The following is a 21,192-nucleotide window of genomic DNA, read 5'->3' as shown; positions in this document are numbered from 1 at the left end:
TACAAAATTCATAGGACCTCTCAACTTACAAATTTCTTTAAAAATCTCAGCGGGTGCAGCTCTATTTTTGAGGAAGCTGGCTTCCATGGGACCCCAGCCTTAGCCCTCTCAATTTGAACGGGTGAAAATGGGGTGGGGTTGAATTTAGCCCCACTAGCTTAGAGAAGATTTCTACCATTTGTCAAACTTACTCCTCGTTTTCCCACCAAAATGAAATAATCTCACTAAACAAATTTATGAAGAAATTTATTTTTTTTTTCCAAAATTTACAAGACAATCATCTTCCTTGAACTTAGGGGCTAATTTTTAAAATGCATTCACATACAAATCCATAGGACTGCTTCCCTTTTTAAATATGCCTAAAAAATCTCAGCGGCACCCACTCTACTTTAGGGAAGTGGGTGCCCATGGGACCCCTGCCTAATAGACTTTGAATTCTGAAAATATGGAGAAAATTGAATTTAAAATATTATTATATTTTATTATAAAATTGATTTACTTTATAAAAGTTCTCTTTTTTAAAATTGGGGAACAGGTCAATGGGCCCTTGGTCTACTAGAGAAGTTCAATGGCTCGCAAAAAGCCCACTAGGGATCAAGTCTTGTTGAGTGCAAGGCTCCAACATCATAAGGGATGAGGTCGGGATCGTGCCCCAGGTGATTTTGATGGCATGGATGCCCCTCAGTCCTTGGCTCTAAGCCAAAGAGATTTTAAGCACGAGTGGGCTCGTATCAGGTTCCTAAAATGTCTTTGTGGTGGCCTTCGCTGGTTGGTAGCTCACAAGCTCCGTGCCTCGCAGGTCTAAACCCTCCATCGAAAAAAAAAATTACAAAATTTAAAAATTGGGGAACAGCCAGATAAAACATGCATTCATTTTCTTTAAAAAAATTAATTTCTAATTTTTGATTTAGAGCTTTTTGTAAAAAGTATTTTAAACATAGTAAAAGCTAGATTTATAGCCATCATAATTTCAAAACTAAGAATATAGGAAAAAATTTGTTTCAATAAAAATATTATTTTATTATAAAAAATTTATCAGTATTATAAAATTAATTTACTTTATAAAAAGAATAATAATATTAGAAAATAGTTATTATTTCAAGTTTTGACAAACGCTACCAACCAAATCAGATCCAACTACTCTCTTTGGCAGCAATTATAAGGATAAGAGTAGTGAGCAAACTAAAATAGGACTACTAACACAAGATTTTCAAGATTTTCTACACGGAGAATTGGTTAGGGAGGAAGATTTGGATGACCTATATCTAGACAAGAATGAAGTAGACAATCTAGAATCCTTAATTGGGGAATTAATTGAAGTCTTCAACTTTGAAAACATTGATAAGAGCAGTGAAGCATAGAAGGAGAATTTGATCTAGAGAGTTTTAAAATTAGGAGGAGATAATTACACCTATGAAAATCTTAAAAGAGACCTATTAAAGATAGAAGATGATGATAAAAAAGAGGTAACTCCACATACAAATAGTGCTCTTCCAGAAATTATGCTAGACAAGGACTCTGAGGAAATTGAGATTAGGAGGTTAACTAATGCAGAGGATAGAGCCATAAAGGACCAGCGAAGCATAGTAGAGCAAATATTACAAGAGCTGGAAAGAAAAGACATGGATGATAAAGAAGGTAATCAATTCGAGATTTCCATAAGTACACAAAAAAATATAGAACAGTTGGGCATACTAATGAATCAAGAAGGGATGAGGTCGGGATCGTGCCCCAGGTGATTTTGATGGCATGGATGCCCCTCAGTCCTTGGCTCTAAGCCAAAGAGGTTTTAAGCACGAGTGGGCTCGTATCAGGTTCCTAAAATGTCTTTGTGGTGGGATGAGGTCGGGATCGTGCCCCAGGTGACTTTGATGGTATGGATGCCCCTCAGTCCTTGGCTCTAAGCCAAAGAGGTTTTAAGCACGAGTGGGCTCGTATCAGGTTCCTAAAATGTCTTTGTGGTGGCCTTCGCTGGTTGGTAGCTCACAAGCTCCGTGCCTCGCAGGTCTAAACCCTCCATCGAAATTTTTTTTTACAAAATTTAAAAATTGGGGAACAGCCAGATAAAACATGCATTCATTTTCTTTAAAAAAATTAATTTCTAATTTTTGATTTAGAGCTTTTTGTAAAAAGTATTTTAAACATAGTAAAAGCTAGATTTATAGCCATCATAATTTCAAAACTAAGAATATAGGGAAAATTTTGTTTCAATAAAAATATTATTTTATTATAAAAAAATTATCAGTATTATAAAATTAATTTACTTTATAAAAAGAATAATAATATTAGAAAATAGTTATTATTTCAAGTTTTGACAAACGCTACCAACCAAATCAGATCCAACTGCTCTCTTTGGCAGCAATTATAAGGATAAGAGTAGTGAGCAAACTAAAATAGAAGGACTACTAACACAAGATTTTCAAGATTTTCTACACGGAGAATTGGTTAGGGAGGAAGATCTCGATGACCTATATCTAGACAAGAATGAAGTAGACAATCTAGAATCCTTAATTGGGGAATTAATTGAAGTCTTCAACTTTGAAAACATTGATAAGAGCAGTGAAGCATAGAAGGAGAATTTGATCTAGAGAGTTTTAAAATTAGGAGGAGATAATTACACCTATGAAAATCTTAAAAGAGACCTATTAAAGATAGAAGATGATGATAAAAAAGAGGAAACTCCACATACAAATAGTTCTCTTCCAGAAATTATGCTAGACAAGGACTTTGAGGAAATTGAGATTAGGAGGTTAACTAATGCAGAGGATAGAGCCATAAAGGACCAGCGAAGCATAGCAGAGCAGATATTACAAGAGCTGGAAAGAAAAGACATGGATGATAAAGAAGGTAATCAATTCGAGATTTCCATAAGTACACAAAAAAATATAGAATAGTTGGGCATACTAATGAATCAAGGAGTTAAATCCCTTAATTATGGTAGGGTGAAATCTAAAAGAGGTAGAAAATCCCTCAAGGACCTCAGAGAAGTAGAGAGTCGGGCCAGAGAGCAGCAAAAGATCAGCCAGCTATTCAAAATAGGGAAGGGGAAGGTCCTTCCCAAGGAATCATGAAGATCACTACGTGGAATGCTAGGAGCTTAAATGCCCCTAGCAAAAAAAGACTACTAAAACAAAATTTAAAACTATTTGAATCTGAAATCATTCTAATACAAGAAACTAAGTTAAATAAGGAAGAAGGAACCAAGCTAGAAAAGAGGATAGGTAGTTGGAATATTAAATTACAGGAATCTAGAGGGGCTTCTTGAGGTTTAGGTTTCATCTAGAATGTTAGGAAAACCAATTTAGAAATTTTAATCTCCAATAATAACTGGTTAAGTAGAATAGTCAAAAGCATTAAATCCAATCTTCAGTTTATTCTGGTGAACATATATGGTTCATTCTACAATACAAACAAGAAATGCTTATGAGATGAAATCACTTTATTTTTTAACAGCCACAAGGATGATCTAATCCTTCTAGGAGGAGACTTTAATACGATTTTAAATATTGATGAAAAAATTGGAGGTATTCAACGAGTCTCCCAAGCCTCTAAAGACTTCAAACATTGGTATAATTCCAATAATCTGATTGATATCCCGCTTAATAACGGGAATTATGCATGGAATAATAAAAGGAAGGATTTCTTGTATATAACTGAGAAGTTGGATAGGTTTTTCCTCAAAGGTGAATTAAGTGAAATTAATATCAACATCCACTCTGCAATCTTGCCTATAGCTGGATCTGATCTTTTTTTTGTAAGAATGGCTTTATCTAAACCTTCTAAACTAGTGAGAAACTCATTCAAGTGCGAAAAAATGTGGTTTTTAGACTCAAAATTCCTAGAACGCATAAAATATTGGTGGAGTCAAGGTATCTTCAAAGGATCTAAAATGTATATCTTTGTCTCAAAAATGAAAATGCTAAAAGAAAACATTCTAAAATGGAATAAAGATCATTTCAATAACATCTTCAAAGAAAAACTAGAAATCGAGGAGAGACTGAAGGAACTAAATTTAAAAGTAATAAAAAAGGGTATGAATAATAAGAGCTATCTATTGGAAAAAGAATTACTCGCCAAACAAGAAAACATTTTGGCTAAGGAAGAAGTTTTTTGGAGACAAAAGTCTAAAGAAAAATGGCTAGATGAAGGAGATCATAACATAAAGTTCTTCCACAATTCCACCCTCCATAATAGAGCTAAAAGAAAAATAGTCAAAATTAAAGATCACCTAAGGATCAGGTTAAAATTTCTAAAATTTTAGTTGACCACTTTTAGAGTATATTGAATAATTATGACTATTCCAATAAGATAGCCTGATCAAAAATGCTTGAAGTTATTCCTAAAGTAGTCTCATCAGATGAAGAAGTTAGATTGGTAGTATTCGATATGAATCTTGACAAATCTTCAGGTCCAGATGGTTTTCAGACATTTTTCTACCAAAAATGTTGGGATATCTTGGGTGAAGACCTCTCGTAAGCTATCGAAGCTTCTAGAAATGGTGGCTCATTGCTATCTGAAATTAACCATACCTTTCTTACTCTGATTCCCAAAAAAAGAGGACCCTGATAATCCTGGGGATTTCAGACCAATAGCCTTATGCAACACTATTTATAAAATTTTAGTGAATAGACTAAAACAAATCCTTCCAAAATTTATTTCTGAAGAACAAACCAGTTTTGTTCTTGGAAGATCAAACCTAGATGATATACTTATTATCCAAGAGACAATCCACTCAGCATATAAGAATAAAAGGGCAAGCATGTTCATGAAACTAGATATTCAAAAAGCATATGACATGGTGGATTGGAGGTTCCTATGTAAAACCCTTGAAGCTTTTGGTTTCTCTCACCAATGGATCAACCTCATCTATTAATGTATCTCAACCACCAAGATCTTAGTCCTTGTAAATAGTACCCCAGAGGGCTTCTTCAAAATGTCAAGAGGGATTAGATAGGGAGACCCACTTTCCCCATTCCTATTTATCATTATGGCAGAAGCCTTCAGGAGAGCTCTCACTGAAGCTTATAACAAAGGGGATATCAAGGGTATTATCATTATAGATAGCATTCCTATTACTCATCAACAATTTGCAGCACTAAATATTAGTCCAAAACCAAAAACCAAAAATAGAAAAGTAGATTTGTCAAATCATGGGTTATAAGAAGGGTGAATTTCCTTAAAAGTACTTGGGTATAGATCTAGAAAAAGTAAGCAAATCTAGTAAGGTTTGACAAAACATATTGGATAGATTAGAATCCAAGTTAGGTAGCTAGAAGGATAGATGGCTCTCAAAAGCGGGTAAAATTGTCAAGATTAAATCTGTTATGTCTGTCATCCCTATATATCCTTTATCCTGTCTCCCACTTCCTAAGATCATCAATAAGAAGCTTGAAATTTTTTTTAGAAACTTCTTTTGGGATAATGGTGAGCTCTCTAAAAGTATTCCACTTATATGGTGGGAAAACATTTGCAAACCAAAGGATTCTAGAGGTTTACGTGTTAAAAATTTACTTTAGCTAAACAAAGCATTTGGGGCCAAACTAATATGGAGCCTCTTTGTAAATAGAAATAGAAAATGGGATAAGATTATATATTGTAAGTATCTTAATGCTATGGACCCCTTTTCCATATTTAGGATGAAGACTCTCCCTAAAGAATCAACGAGCTAGAAGTTTATTATTAGGTGCAAAGCCCTCATCACTAAATACCTCACATGGGACACTGATAAAGGAGATGAAGCTTTATTCTAGGAGGACTCATGGGATGGGCTACTTCCCATAGACAGCTTGGAGATCCCTATAGAGCTCAAAGAGAAGTTAATCACTCTATGGGGTCGCAAGGTCAGTGATTATAAAACTAAGATCACAACAAATGACACTTCTTGCTGGGTATGGAAATCTTTGGATGATTTAGACTTGGAACCCTCAGCAAAAGAGAAATATGAAAAGATCATCAAAAATAGGAAAATCAAACAATTAGAGAGGAACAATAGATTGATTTGCGTAGCATCTAAAGATGACAAGTATAGTGTTAAAAGCAGTTATAAAGCCCTCATTAACTCCCAAAAATGGGATGAAATGGAACTTCCACTCAATATGTGTTGGGACCTATCATGTCTACCAAAGGTTGGGCTCTTTTTATGGTTGGCATACCAAAACAAGATACTTACAACAAATAGATTCCACAAACTAAGTAATGAAGGTCCCTCTAGAATTTTTTTATGTAGACAAAACAATGAAGACACTAATCACATCTTATATAGATGCCCTTACACCCAACACTGTTGGGATTGGCTCAAACACATGTTGGGTTGGTATGCCCCTTTGCCAAATTCCTTAGTTGATCTTCTTAAAAGTTGGCCCACTGATATCTATAAAGGTGTTTATAGTAGCATTTGGAATATATGCCCATCCATCCTCATGTGGGAGGTATGGAAAGAAAGTAATAGAAGATTGTTTAGGGACCAGGAAATGTAGCCATAAGAGATTGTCAAAAAGGTAGAAGCAAGCATAGTTGAAACACTTAACTCCCATCTCAGGAAGACCTAGAAAGAAGAAGGATCATTCTCAAGTTGGGATGGCTTCATCAAGAAAAAGTAGACTAACCTCATTAATCATCTGCTCACGTACAAAAAGATGAATAAAGAGGTAAGGGAAAATTGTAGATGGAAACCACAGCCTATTGGTTGGTCTAAATTAAATTTTGACGGAGCATCCAGAGGCAACCCGGGCTCAGCAGGCATCGATTACATCATTATCAACAAGTCGAGCAATTGGGTAGCTAAGAGGGCCAAATCTATTGATCCAACCACTAACAACTTAGCTGAGTTTGAAGCTTTGTAAGATGGGCTTCAACTCTGCCAAAAATTAGAACTACCCAAAATCATCATTGAAGGAGACTTCCAAATCATATTAAATGCTATAAGGAAAAGAGCTATGCCCAACTAGGTTTTGAATTCAAAATTATAAGAGGTTCTTAATATTCTGGATAGGTCTGAAGATGCTCAGATTAATCACATCTAATAGAAAGGTAATAAGAAGGTAGACCTATTGGCAAATGAGGGGGCTAATGGCAAAACCTACTTGGTTATTAGAGATAGGTAATTTTACCTAAGTCTTGGACTACCTCTCCACCCCTTATTTAAACTATAGTTCACTAACTTCTAAAAGTACCGATGAGGCAGTTTCTTTAACTTCTCCCTTAATTTTTTAGGGTTTCTTTCCTTACATTTCTCCACTTTTTGGGATCAGAGTTTTATTTGCTAGGTCACCTCTTAAGCTTTGTTCTCTCCATTTTTTTCTTCCCTCTATGTGCTCCTCTATTTTTCCTTGCTTTATTTTTGGGCATAATTGTCTGCCCCTTTTTGAGCCTATGTCTGACATTTTTCCCCTTCTTTTCATGATTATTTTGCTAACTCTCTTCTCTGATTTTTCATCATCAATAAGTCATTGGCTTCCCTTGTGCCTCTGCCCAAGCTAGTATCATCTATGGATGATGTCACTACATCTAGGAGTTTCTAGGTCCTTCTTTGTTAGCCCTTTCTATTTATTCCCTTACTGTCGCATTCCTTCTCTAGCATTGTGATCAATCTTAACTTTTTAGATGGACTCAAATATCAATCTCTTTCATAGCTTGGAGGTGAGGACAATGGCATTTCAGGGCAATGTTAAACCAGAGAGATGGAGTAGAATTTTGAAGTTGATCAATGACATGACTAGGATAGCAGTTAGTCAAGCCATCAGTAAAGGCGCTTTCAACTACAAGTACACATGGTGGACCAATAGTGACATCATTGGGACATTTATTGGTTGTTTGGCTAGAGCCAAGGTGGAGCTGTGGACCATGATCAGGCTCTATTGTAATATTTTCTACCCAGTTTGGCAAAAGGGGCTGGAAGAAGACATTAAAAGCATTAACAACAAGCTTCAGATTCCCCTCCCGAAAAGGTATATGGCTCACACTCTAGGCAACCCTAACTTGAATGTAGTATTTTGTCACCCCTCTCTAGTCATTTACGAGAACTTGGCCTTCTACTAGGAATGGCCAAGCATTGAGGCCAGCATACAACTCCTCCTCTGGTGGAGAGGGATTGTAGAGGATGAATAATGGCTTATGAACTACCTCAACATTTTTAAAGCCTACATCCATCCTGGGGTGGTTCTAGATAACATAGAGGCTTTGAACTTCTGCACCCCAAACATGGAGAAGTCTAGCATGGAGAAGTATGAGTTTGAATTTCTACCTAACTTCCAGCTGGAGAAGCCCAATGACATATTAGAGATCATCATGGCCTATTGGAAGTAGGCAGGCTCTTAGGAGCTATGTTGGTGTCTTATTTTTGGTTTTGTTTCCTGTTAGATTGGGTGTGGGTGTACCCTATTTGTGTCCTCTATTCTCAGTTTGGTGGTATGTTAGTTCTCTGTTGATATCATAGTCTAGTTGTTTGGATAATTTTTTCTTATGTATTTAGGGGCCTATGTCTGATTTCTCTTCCTTTTCCTTCCATTTTGTTCCCAGCATGATATAGAGTATGGAAGGAATATGGTTATGGGTTTAAGTTCTTTGTTTGGTTCCCCTCTCTTCAATTAGGATGTATATAGGGTTTTATTCTCATCTTGGTCCTTTCAATATGTAATTATCCTGCTTATTATATAAATATGGTTACTATATTTGTGGCATTTTATCAATTTATTGGTCTCTGTTGGTCTTTGATGCTTGTGAGGTTCTGCACTCTCCCACTACATTGAACGTATGTGTAGTTTTTCAGTAGAACAAAGGTAATGAGTTTAGCTTTTAGTAATTGTTAATTGAATCAAATGATACGAATTTGAAATTCCTCATTTTCCATTAGGTTAAATCAAGTAGACTAGTTAGTCTGAATGTTGTAGCATTAATAGTTTCTAAGATGGGAAGAATATCGCTTGAGGCAGTAATCAGGTCCATGACCTTAATAAGATTAATAAGTAATTTTGATTAGGTCTACTTAGATAAGAACTAGTAATTAAATAAATTTAAGATATACAATCAAGTATCCTTATAAGATAATCAAACTCCCATTATCAGAACAATTTTTATTTATTGGGCCTCAACTAAGGCACTCTGCATGGTAGCCTCTATGTGATATTGATCAGTATTAAATACTCTGTGGTATCTAGAATGATAATTTAAAACCTAGTTTTAGGAGGATTTCAATTATATTAGAACATATCAAAAGAATGCTAAGCCTAAATTGTCAGGACTAAGAGCATTTCTAATCAATTATGGATAATCCAGATTTCCCTAGATTTCATATGGTTGCAAAGCATGCCAATATCTAACCAGGGATGCCCAATTTATATTTTCTTTAAGAGTACTCAAAATTTCCTCTTAGCCGCCTACTGTTTTAGTAGATCAGATAGGTTTGTGAGATACAGATAAATCAACAAAGCAGAGATGCAAAAAAAAATCTAATTCTTTGGCTAGAGGGACTCTCCCGAAATAGGAAAATAACTAGTTTGGACTATTCATAATAGTTTTATGTAGATTAGGACTCATGTCTGCTCTATTGTAATTAATACCAAGTGTAAAAATTGGGGAATGCTCCTTTTATTTTGTAATAATAAAGGACTTAGGTCCCGAGCAAGACTGGAGGTGTTCTTCTCCATTCTTTCCTACCAGTGCCCATTTGAATAGAGGTACTATGTTGTATTTATTTTATTAGATTAATATATCCAAAGGCTTCGACCGTTCCAATTTTTTTTTTTTTTTTTAAATAGTTACAAAAAATATCTTTATTTTCTTTAAATTTTTATATTGTATTTCACACTAAAAAATTGAGCTCCTAAATTAAAGAAATTTGTGATAAAAACTTTATTTTGTTATTTAAATTTTTAGTCTTGTTAAACATAAAATATAAAATCTTTGATATTGCAATAAAAATTTCTTAAACTAACTTTAACTAGTAGTTGCATACTTTTGTGCTTACAATGATGAGTCGATAGGTGTTCGATAATAAAATTAATATATTCTTATGTGAGCAAATTATCTTTATTAATAATTTTAAATTTAAATAACATAAAATTTATGAAAATATTTTAAATAGATTTAAAAATATTATTTATTTAAATTCAATATATGAAATATGAAAAAAAAAATTCCCAACAAAAAAATAATATGAAAAAATAACATCTTTAACAAATATTCTATTGACTAAATAAATTATAGAAACTAAAAAACAACATTTAAAATAAAAACTAAATTAATATAGAAAATAAATTAAAATATTTTAAAAACTAAAACCTAAATCAATTTTAAAAATTAAAAGTTAAATAAATAGATATTGCAACCTAAGCTAATGATCACAAGTAATTATTTTTTAAATAAATATGAAAAGAAAAAAAAAAGTTAAAAAGTGGAGATTTAAATTATAATATTTTTCAATGTGAAAAAATATGAAAAGAAAAATAATAGTTAAATGTGAACAAATTAGATTATTAATAGTTTTCAATTTAAATAACATAATATTTATTAAAATCTTTTAAATAGATTAATAAATATTATTATTTAAATTCAATTTATCAAATAAAATTAAAAAAGTCAGTTAAAAAACCCATCAAAAAATCTATTATGAAAAACTAATAAGTGAAATACAAAAAAAATATGAAAAAATAGCCTCTCTAACAAATATTCTATTGACTAAAAAAAAAAAAACTTAAAACCACTTTTAAAAAAAACTAAACTATTATAAAAATAAATTAAAATAATTTAAAAACTAAAATCTAAATCAATTTTAAAAGTCAAAAGTTAAATAAATAAGATTACAACATTAGAGAGCACAAATAAATATTTTTAAAAATAAATAAATAAAGAAAAACAATAGTTAAAAGTGGAGATAACAACTAATAAATATCAATTTAAGACAGTTAAAAGTGGAGTGAGATTAAAAAAATGGTAAATAATTAACGAGAAGGGATTACAATTTTTCGACCAAACTAACAATTTTTTTCACAATTTTTCCATCAAAAATTCAATTTTCAAGAACAAAGTTCCCACAAAATAGCCTATCGGTTAAATTATGTCTTAACAAGCTTTATGTCAGATTTATAGAATTAAATTCATAATTCAAAGATTTTTTAAAAACTTAATTAGAAAGTAAATTTATTACTTTCTAATTTCACATTAAAAAAATATAAAGGAAATATATTAAAATATTAAATTAATTATAATATGAAAAAAAGGTTTGAGTTAATATGAATTATTAGTATTATTTAAAATTTATTATTTTTTTTAACAAATATTATATCATGTTTTATAAGATAGTGTTTTATTATTTTATTTTATTTTGTCTTGTGTTATATATATATATATATATATATATATATATATATAAAGTTTGAGTTAATATGCATTAGTATTATTTAACATTTATTATTTTTTTTAACAAGTATTATATGATGGTTTATAAGATAGTGCTTTATTATCGAGTTTTATTTTGTCTTGTCATTTATATAAAGTTGAATAATTAGAAATAATATTTAAGATTTGAATATAAATCAATATATATTATATTTAGAAATATTTATATAAAAGATATTTAAAAATATTATTACGAAAAATGATACTTTTAAAGATAACACACAGTCTTGAAATCCTTCTTATAATATGATATCTAATGAAATGGAAAGCAATGTACATAATCTTCTATAAATTGAAATGAGGGAGATTTGAGTGCTCTCCAACTATCTTTGCATAATTGTTTGCTTATGTCTTTTAGGGTTATGATATTGTTTTCTTGCACAAATCCAAATATTTTGCATTTATTACATGAAATATTAAAGCCATTATTTATGGTCATGACCACTTTTAGCTTGTAGTTCTTGTAATTTTACCATTGCTAGATTTTGATAAAGCTTGTGGATGGTTTGAGAAAGTAATTTTAATTGGGTACTTTGTTGCTAATGTCCTTTTTGAAAGTGTGCTAAAGGATTGGGTGACCAAGATTTCGGTTCCCCATGGGGTTTTCCTTGACGACATCCAAAACCTAACCAAAGGTTTTTTCTGATATGCCCTAGGAACCCCTCTCATGTTGAGGGTGTTCTCAAGAAATGGCCCTTGGTTTGTCTGTACTTACCTTCTTGTGTTTCAACCATGGTCAGGAGAATTCATTGTCTCAAATGAGAAAATGTTGGACTTACTGCCAAGTTCCCCTTTGGGATTCATGACATGGCTTAACTACCTCTTATGTTCTATAAGTCTAGCGGTTGTAACAGGCATTCACATGTCGATCTTTTGGTGCAATGACAACTCTAGCTTGTAATAAGTGGTATCAAAGCTTGGTCACAAGTTTGAATCTCCTTGTGTAACGTTGAGGGGAGGATTCTTGGACTTTCCACCAATGTTCCCCTTTTGGATTCGTGACATGGCTTAACCACCTCATGTGTTCTATAAGTCTAATGATTATATCGGGCATTGGCAAGTCAATCTTTTGGTGCAATGACAACTGTAGCTTGTAATAGAAAAAGCTTTAAGTCCTTGTTTGAATTTGAGTTTCCTAGTATGATTCCCTTTCCATGTTGGCCATTTTTACAAATAATTACCCAAAATTTAGGCTAGGTTGTGTGTATGACATCTTAATGTGTCTATCATGCTTGCACTTAAAAAAGGGTTTGCATAGAAATTGGCCTAGCATGGGACTTAAAAGAGAAACTATAGATATTCAAGTTGGCAGATAGTTTTTTTTTCAATGTTTCATGTTACACATGCCTAATGTATGCTTCCATTTTTACAATGTACATCACAAAATTAAGGATTGCTCTATGGTCACACCTAAGACCAAACCTCCTATATAGTCATTTGTTACTTGTAGACTAAAGCCTACCAGAGATGATGTTAGTGGACTGGGGTGGTATTTAAGGGAAAACATCCTCTTCTTTTTCCACTTAAGTAGTTTTCAAATGTATCATCTTTTACAACTCAAGACCTTTCATCTCCCAAGGTTTCCATGGCCTTATCTCCAACAAGAACCATTTGAAGCTCTATTGTTTAGGTGAAGTCTCTATCAGCCATGGAATTCTCCAACATTTTGCACAATCCTAACTTGGATACTTCTAAACCTCCTCATCCAACTTTAGCGACTCCAAATAATTCAGGTTCCTTTCATTCTCAATCTTGCAGACCTTCTAGACATAAGGGAATTGATGAAGATGGTCTTGTTAAGAGGTAGGTGATCCCATAAGATCTTTACCTAGATTTCCATTTAGTATTTTATGTCCTTCATAATAATTTCTCCTTTCTTGCAAATGAGGATGCTATGAATAATGGTTTCTAATGAATTTCCTATCCTAGATTCTTAGGGTTCTTAATGGACTCTCACAAAATATTTGGTTCAATATCTTCATCATAGATTTCCTCAAACCAATATTCTTTATCTTCAAGAAATTAATATAGTTGGTTTTCTGCTTGTGATTACTTGTCATGTCATTTGGTCTCACAACTTAGTTTTTTTTCTCCACCCATGAAGTTAGTTGAGGAGAGGTGGTTACCTTGTTAGGACCATGTTGGAAAAATAAAATCATAGATCATGGGAGGACCCCATGCATAGATTGGTATGGATTTGTATGAAGATTGCAAATCACCATTTTGGTATGATTAATACTTATGCCTTAAATAATGATAAAATGGAAAGAGGTTACATATAGCAGCGGTTAGCTAATTTACTACCAACAACCACATAGGATTTATGAGGATATTTTAATAGGGATGAGGTAGGATTTGATAAGGACAAAATTTCACCATTCTATTGAACAACTTGTGAGTGTGAGTCTTGGTTCTACATGCACAATAAATTACACCTTTTTTAATCCCAATACTAATCATCGTTCCCACATGTAGTTTGGTATAGTTGGATTAATTTTAGAGTTAAGTTTTTTAAATGCCTTGATCATATCATGATCTCCTCTATTTCATTTTTTTCTTTTGGTGTAGATCAATATTTGTCCACTTTGCATTTACTTGATATCATTTTGTCAAACCACTTTCCCATAATCTTTCTATATATCAGAGTGGTGTTTTTCCATGTTACTCTCATTCTATTTTTTCCTTGAATACATTAGTCTTGAATCATTCTCCCACCTTGGCCCACATTTAGAGATTTTGGAACCTAGAGCCTCATCCTACTCAATATTTTGGTTGGATTAAGTAGTGGGATGATGACATTCTTCAAACCACTAAATTTTTCTACTTTTATCGCAAGTAGCTAGCCCAATTCTATTGACTGTCTCACACACTAACCACTAAGGATTTGTGTTTTGTTTTCATGGACTTGGAAGCTCACCATTTATCAAATAAATTAAAACATATGGTGACAATCTTTCATCAACATAAATAGGTGGTTGACAATTATGTTGCCAAAGGTTCTCAAATAAAGACATGTTTGCATTAGCTTAAAGTGGGAGATGAAGCCAACAAGGAATTATTTCCCTCTCTAGGTATTATAAGAATCAAATAGGACAATTTAGTTCTTGAAGAACTACACATATTCTACAATCCTTTATTAATGATTACTAGAGAGATTTTATAGCTTAAGATCCTACTAGTGCCAATCATTAGGCCTTAGAGGATTGTCTAACTATTATTCCAAATTGTTTATTAGATTCCCAACAAGATTTTTGTGACCAAATCTTTTCAATTCAATATGTCAAGTAAGAAGTTTTTTACATGGATAATGACAAAATCTTTGGCTATGATGGCTTCCCCTATGAATTTTATAAGTCTGTTTGGGATTATATTAGCTAGATCTTCATCCTATTTATGTAAAGGCTTATCATTATAGTTCATTAGGAAAAAAAATTAAAAAGGAAAATATAAAATTCATTCCTAAGTTTGGTGATCCTAAAGATATTTGTAATCAGCACCTCCTTACTTTTTTGAATATTTCTTATAAAAGTTATTGTCAAAGCCTTGCCTTTGAAAATTTGTCATCTTCTACCTCAAATTGTCTTCCCTACAAAAACTAGTTCAATTCAATCTAGGTTCATCCTATATAATATCATTATGTCTAGGAGGGTATGGAATGGGTGCACCAATATGGCCGGAATGCTATTTAAAAAATAAATCACTTTACCAAAGCTTATGACTGTATTGAATTGCCTTTCACATTTTAGCCATGTTGAAATCCCTTGACTTTCGTCCTCACTTTGTTTTGTCTATTCAAGTGCTTTTCATAGATGCCAACACCTACATAATAATTAATGGATACCAATATACCAATTTTGACTTGCATTTGTCCATTAGGGAAACCCTTTAGTCCCTTCTTTGTATATGTGTTTTCTACATAAATGTTTGGCTATTTATTTTCTTTTCATATTTCTACTGGTCATTTTGATGAAATTTCTCTTCCCAATTCACCCAACGATCTTGTTAATGGTCATTTTTCTGATGACTCATTTCTAACTCTCATTGAGGACCAAGGAATGTTCACCAAGCTCTTCATATCCTAGACACCTTTTGGTTGGCTTCTAACTGATCCATTTAATACCATAAAACTCTTTGCTATAATTATTCATTTATCCCTTCTCTCAAATGAACAAATGGTAATATCTATTTACCATTCTTTTGACCATCATACCCAATCCTTTGATAATGGATATCAACTTAACTATATCAATTTTTGAATTCTCTCATCTTCCTCCATGCAATACTATTTCAGTGAATGGGAATTCAATATTTAGAATTGCACAATAATATAAATATAGGGAAATTATTTAGTCTTTTCCAAAAATAGTAACACTGAATATTTTGTCTATCCCACATTTGGTATTTTGGTGATTACAATGTAGGAGTCGTTAGTAGTTTTTAATGCTTTTAATGATTTCTTGGTTTTTTTTAGAGAGTTGACTTTTGTTAATAACCTCAAAATATTATTTCCAATTTCAAATATTAGTTGGAGTTTCATCTTATCTCAGTTTTAGGAAGCTTTGTGAAAAAATTCAACTTTTTTTTATTTATTTTTTAAAATTACAAAAAATGGCAAAAAATGATTTTATGAAAAAAATGCTAAAAAGGGTAATTTTGGATTTGTATTTAAATTTAAAATTTATCTCATTGTAGGAGAAGAAAATTTAAAAGATTTATAAAGAAGAATTGTGGATTCCATTTAATATTTTAGTATTTGTTCTTCTCTCATGTTTTTGTTAATTGCTTGTAGAATTCTAGTTGCATCATTTGGTATCAGAGCACATAAGGTCTAGGAAAAGGAAACTTGTGGGGTTGTTGAGATTATGTTTATGTAGGTTGAGAAGAGGAACTAGTTTCCAAAAGATTAGGTAGAGAAGAGAAAATACCTAGGTAAGCCATAGGCAAAGGCAAATTAGAAGCAAAGCTAATGGACTTGTTTGAAGAGAGAGATTTATTGAAGAAGTATTTGTGGAAGAAGAAAGAAGAAATGAAAAGAGAAGAGAAAGAGAGGAGGAGAAATGAGGAAGAGATGAAGTGATTAGAGTTGATAGACATATTAACAAAAATGCAACAAAGTTTGGAACTATTAGGAATGCTACTAGAGCTAGAAATGCAAAAATCGTACCCACTAACTAAAAAGATCACATGGCCTACTAAAAAAATTATTAAAAAGAAAAAATTCAAAGAAGGACAAAAAAATAGAGAATGAAATGTTGAGTATATCTATGATTGATTTGACATCAGCATTTAAGAAGACAAGGTAAACATAGCCATAGAAAGGTTTTTCTCTCAATTTCAATCTTATGTTTAGAATGAACAAGTAGAAATGCATGTTGCTAAAAAGGTTATTAATGAAGATATTTCATCTTTGTTTGTTAATGATGTATATGAATGTTTCCAAAGGTATTATATGAATTGTGGGAATGGTGAATATGCTGATATATTATGTGTTGAAGACATTAATAATTATGGTACACAAGTTTATATAGAAGAAACAAAATTTTGCATTCTAAAGGATGAGTGGATGTTGAGTAGAATATAGGTTAAGAAAAATAAGAGGAAAAGGGTGTAACACCCTGCCAAGGGATCCAAAAGAATTAACCTAAAGTTTTGATTAATTTTGCCATTTTTTTTTAAAAGAAAGAATGACATACACATCAAACATAAAGTAGCAGAAGCAATAACATACAATCATACATAAGAAAACATAATAGATTACATTCCTTAAAGATCCTAAGATGTTGAGTCACATTTAATTTTTAATGAATACTAAGTATAATAAATAACACATCCACATGAAAGAATAATTAAAAGTCCAAAGTCCATTTTAAATAATATACATTTGTTCCAAATGCCACTTTGCAATAAAATTCAGAATGCTCAATCATCCACTATACATGTCAAAGGATATGAAAGGCTATAAGAATATACATTTATAAAACTAGATTACATCATCCTTTTTGGATCCATGATACAAAGTACAATACAATAAATGAAACCATCCATCATAAAGATATAACTATCCATCATAAAGATACAACCATCTATCATAAAGATACAACCATCCATCATAGTACACAAGAATAGAATGAAAGGAAATGCAGACAAAGAACTCCAACCATGACAATAAGGGATGGATCTTAATGGTAAGAGTAAAAAGCACTACCACCCGACCGCATGGTAACCCAAAAAGGCCCACTCCCACCACACTGAGGAGATAGTCCCAAGTCCCAAACATGATGTCAATTCCAAAATCAAAAGTAATCTCTAAGTCCAAGAAATCCTAAAAGTAATCTAATTCAAGGGTTCCAAGATAAATCGAGATCTAGACCCAAAAGAAAACAAAGACACGTAGGAAACCTACTATGTAAGTGGGCAAGTTTCATCGCATGAATCAATGCTAGAGTTACCCTGACAGTCTCTCTGGACCCCGGCTCCCTAGTGATCCCTATGTGGCACTAATATCCTCTCATATAGACAAGGCATACTAAAGATGCATGGTTGCAACAAAGTGTTCTCTCTACTCCCATCCTAGTTTGTACTAGCACACAAGGCATGTGCGAGAACATACAAAGACTCTTATTAGGTTAATTTTATTCCTATTTAGTGTAATATATTCACTTATTAAACAACTTACAATGGGTTACCCTGGCAACCACTTAGGGCCTCGACCTCCATTGCAAGCCACTTCCCAACATTACATATAGATAACCTACCCTAGGTTCATAAAAGTATAAATCAAAGAATCACAAATTTCACCTCAATCCTATACAAGTGACTGGAAAGCATCAAAGATAAATCACAATAACACATTATTTCCCTACAAGTAGCTGGAAAGCATCAAAGATAAATCACAATAACACATTAGTTCTCTACAAGAAAATGGAAAGCATCACAAAAATAACTGATCAAAGACTCAAAATGGTTAAGTAAAAAATGTTATAACATGACATCACCAAGAACATATCATACCAAACACCTCAGTCCTATAAAAATGACTGGAAAGAAATCCAAATACAATTAATAGATCAACACACATCATGGAGCATACCAGACACATTACCATGGTTGAGTATAAAAGATCGAAATCAAATCATCATAACATCACAAATGCAAAACTCCCAAGCCTCTAGTAACATCCTAAGATTGGTCAAAGCTAGGTCAAACCTTGACACCCAACAGTAAAATCACACATCATAGAAAGAGTACATACAAAAGTAACATTCATAATTCATTCTGTTTTGGAAAACACACAAGTTTAAAATTCACTATAGGTTTCCAAGTTTTCATTTTTATTTCCAAATATTATAGTTAATGTTTTCGATCTCCATTAGGGTTTCAATTTTTAATTTCTCTAGTTACCAAATTCACTAAGGTTTTCTCGAGTTCACTAGAATCCAAGACGATTCAACTAATTCATATAAGTTATTTAAATATAGTTTCATAGTTCAATTTGTTATCAAACAAACACAAGATTCAATGTTCAAAACTAGGTTTTTAGTTTTCATTTTCCCAAAGTATTATAATTACTAAGGTTTTCAAATACTAAAATTTTCCTAGTATTACAAATCATTTTCATATATCTGAACCATATAACACATCCAAGTTTGTAAAAGAAAACATTAATTCTCCCAATTAATTTCTTTAATTTTTAATTTACTTTAGAATTATATTTAAATAATAAAGTAATAAATCAAATTTTCAAATAATTAAATTTCAAATTTTAACTTATTAAAATTATTTATCATAATAATTATCAATTATTACCATAATAATTTTAAATTAATTAAACTTTGGAAAAAAATTTTCCCAAAAAGGAAACCTACTAAAAATAGAAACTTCCAAAAATAAAAACTTGCTAAAAATAGAAACTTTCCAAAATGGAAACCTACTAAAAACATAAAATTTTCAAAAATAGAAATGTGCTAAAATAGAAACCTACTAAAAATAAAGACTTTATAAAAATAGAAACCTACTAAAAATAGGGACTTTCTAAAAATAGAAACCTACTAAAAATAGAGACTTTCTAAAAATAGAACCTTCTAAAAATAGAAACTTTCCCAAAATAGCCCTGATATAGAAATCTGAACCCATAGGTCAAATTCTATAAAATGAAATTTGTTTTTTTTGTTCAGAATCCAAAACCCAATTTAAGAATTCCATATACAAAACCTCAATTTAACAATAAGGGTTTCAATTTAACTCTTTAACAAATGTATTCAAGAACAGAGAACAATAAATCTTAACATGAGGGTTTTCTAGTTTCCAATTTGTATACAAATGTTTCTTGAGAATGATGAACAACCAAATCCACACACAAGGTTTTCAATCATTAAATTGCTTGCAGAAGTTCTTGAAAATGAAGAACAATAAATATGCAAAACAAGGGTCTCAACCTAGAAGAATTTTGAAAACAAAAATAGAACAAACATGGAGAAGATAGGAATTCAAAGGACAAAAAACCACTATACAAATAAACCACAAGATCCTACTTGGATCTGATGCTAAAACAACAATCACATGAAGCACGCAAAAATAATCCCCTTTCTTTGAAAACTTCCTTTTCAAAATTCCTCCTCCAAAACTTGTGCAATTGCATAATGAGCTCTAAATCTTTGATAAAGAGTTCTCCCTTAATTTGGGGCTCTAATTGTACAATCATGCAATCTTTTTTTGATGATTAGTCCCTTCCTTATATTTAAAAAAATGCAATAAAGTTACATATTCACAAAAAAAGGGGCCGGGAGAAATAGGATCACCTCGCATGTTCATATAGTCACAGGCCGAAAATCAACTATTCATCAAAAACTTTTAGAAATCAATAGAAAACAAAGAAATCCTCATGCTGCTAGCATAGCGCCAACCGAGGAAGGAGGATCCTTATCATCAGAGTGCCCCCCAAGGTTGGGGTGAGTAGATGGCTCAGGGGGAGCCCATCTATCATCAACAACATCAACATTAGCTTCATCTTTCTCTCCCTTAGGCCTGGGAGGAGAAATGGCTAAGTCCAGCCGGGGAAACACCCACTTGGGGTCTGAGTGAGCAAAGGGCCAACTAGTAGTAGGAGTAGCAGGAAGAGCCATTGGGGACCACCCTGAACCAGATCTCCAAGGAGGCGAGGTAGAGTGGTGCCAACCACTAGAACCTCCAGAAGAGTGGCACCAACCAAAAGAACCACCGTTGGGAGAGCGGTGCCCCTGAGAGCGAGGCATGTGTGAGTGGCAAGCAGAACTACTATGTCCTTGATGATGACCATGAGGAGGGGTATAGTTGTCGGAGGCCAAATCCAATGGAATATGAGCAACTATACAAGGGGCATTTCACCAATGATCCAAAAGCCCCTATAAGTGAGCCACCTCCAAAGCCACTTTATCCATTTGTACTTGAATCTACAACATGGCATTGTTATAAATACATGCTTTAGCGTACATAGCCACATTAATGTCAAGTGTGTTGTTAGCATAAATGATTGCATTTGATCTTTCCAAATAGTAAATAAGATCTCCAATATGAAAGCATGCCATATCTAGGCATATTTGAAGGGTATCAAAGTTTTATCACCCAGAAGAACAATATGCCAAGAAAAAGGTTTTGGGTGGAAGGGGTGAAAGATATCATGGATCCATCACCAATAGCACTAAGCCCATCTACAGAACCAAAAAAAGTGCAAAAAAGATTTTGGTTGACCACAAAAAGGGCAATAGGGGTCAGGAACTCCCACATACCGTAGTTGGGGGCCCAAAGGAAAGCCTTGGAAAA

This window comes from Cupressus sempervirens, chromosome 11, assembly GCF_028749045.1.
Source record: "Cupressus sempervirens isolate cs-2001-9-10 chromosome 11, ASM2874904v1, whole genome shotgun sequence".
NCBI classification, from domain to species: domain Eukaryota; kingdom Viridiplantae; phylum Streptophyta; class Pinopsida; order Cupressales; family Cupressaceae; genus Cupressus; species Cupressus sempervirens.
The sequence above is the reverse complement of the archived record's forward strand: the minus strand, read 5'-3'. Positions refer to the sequence as shown.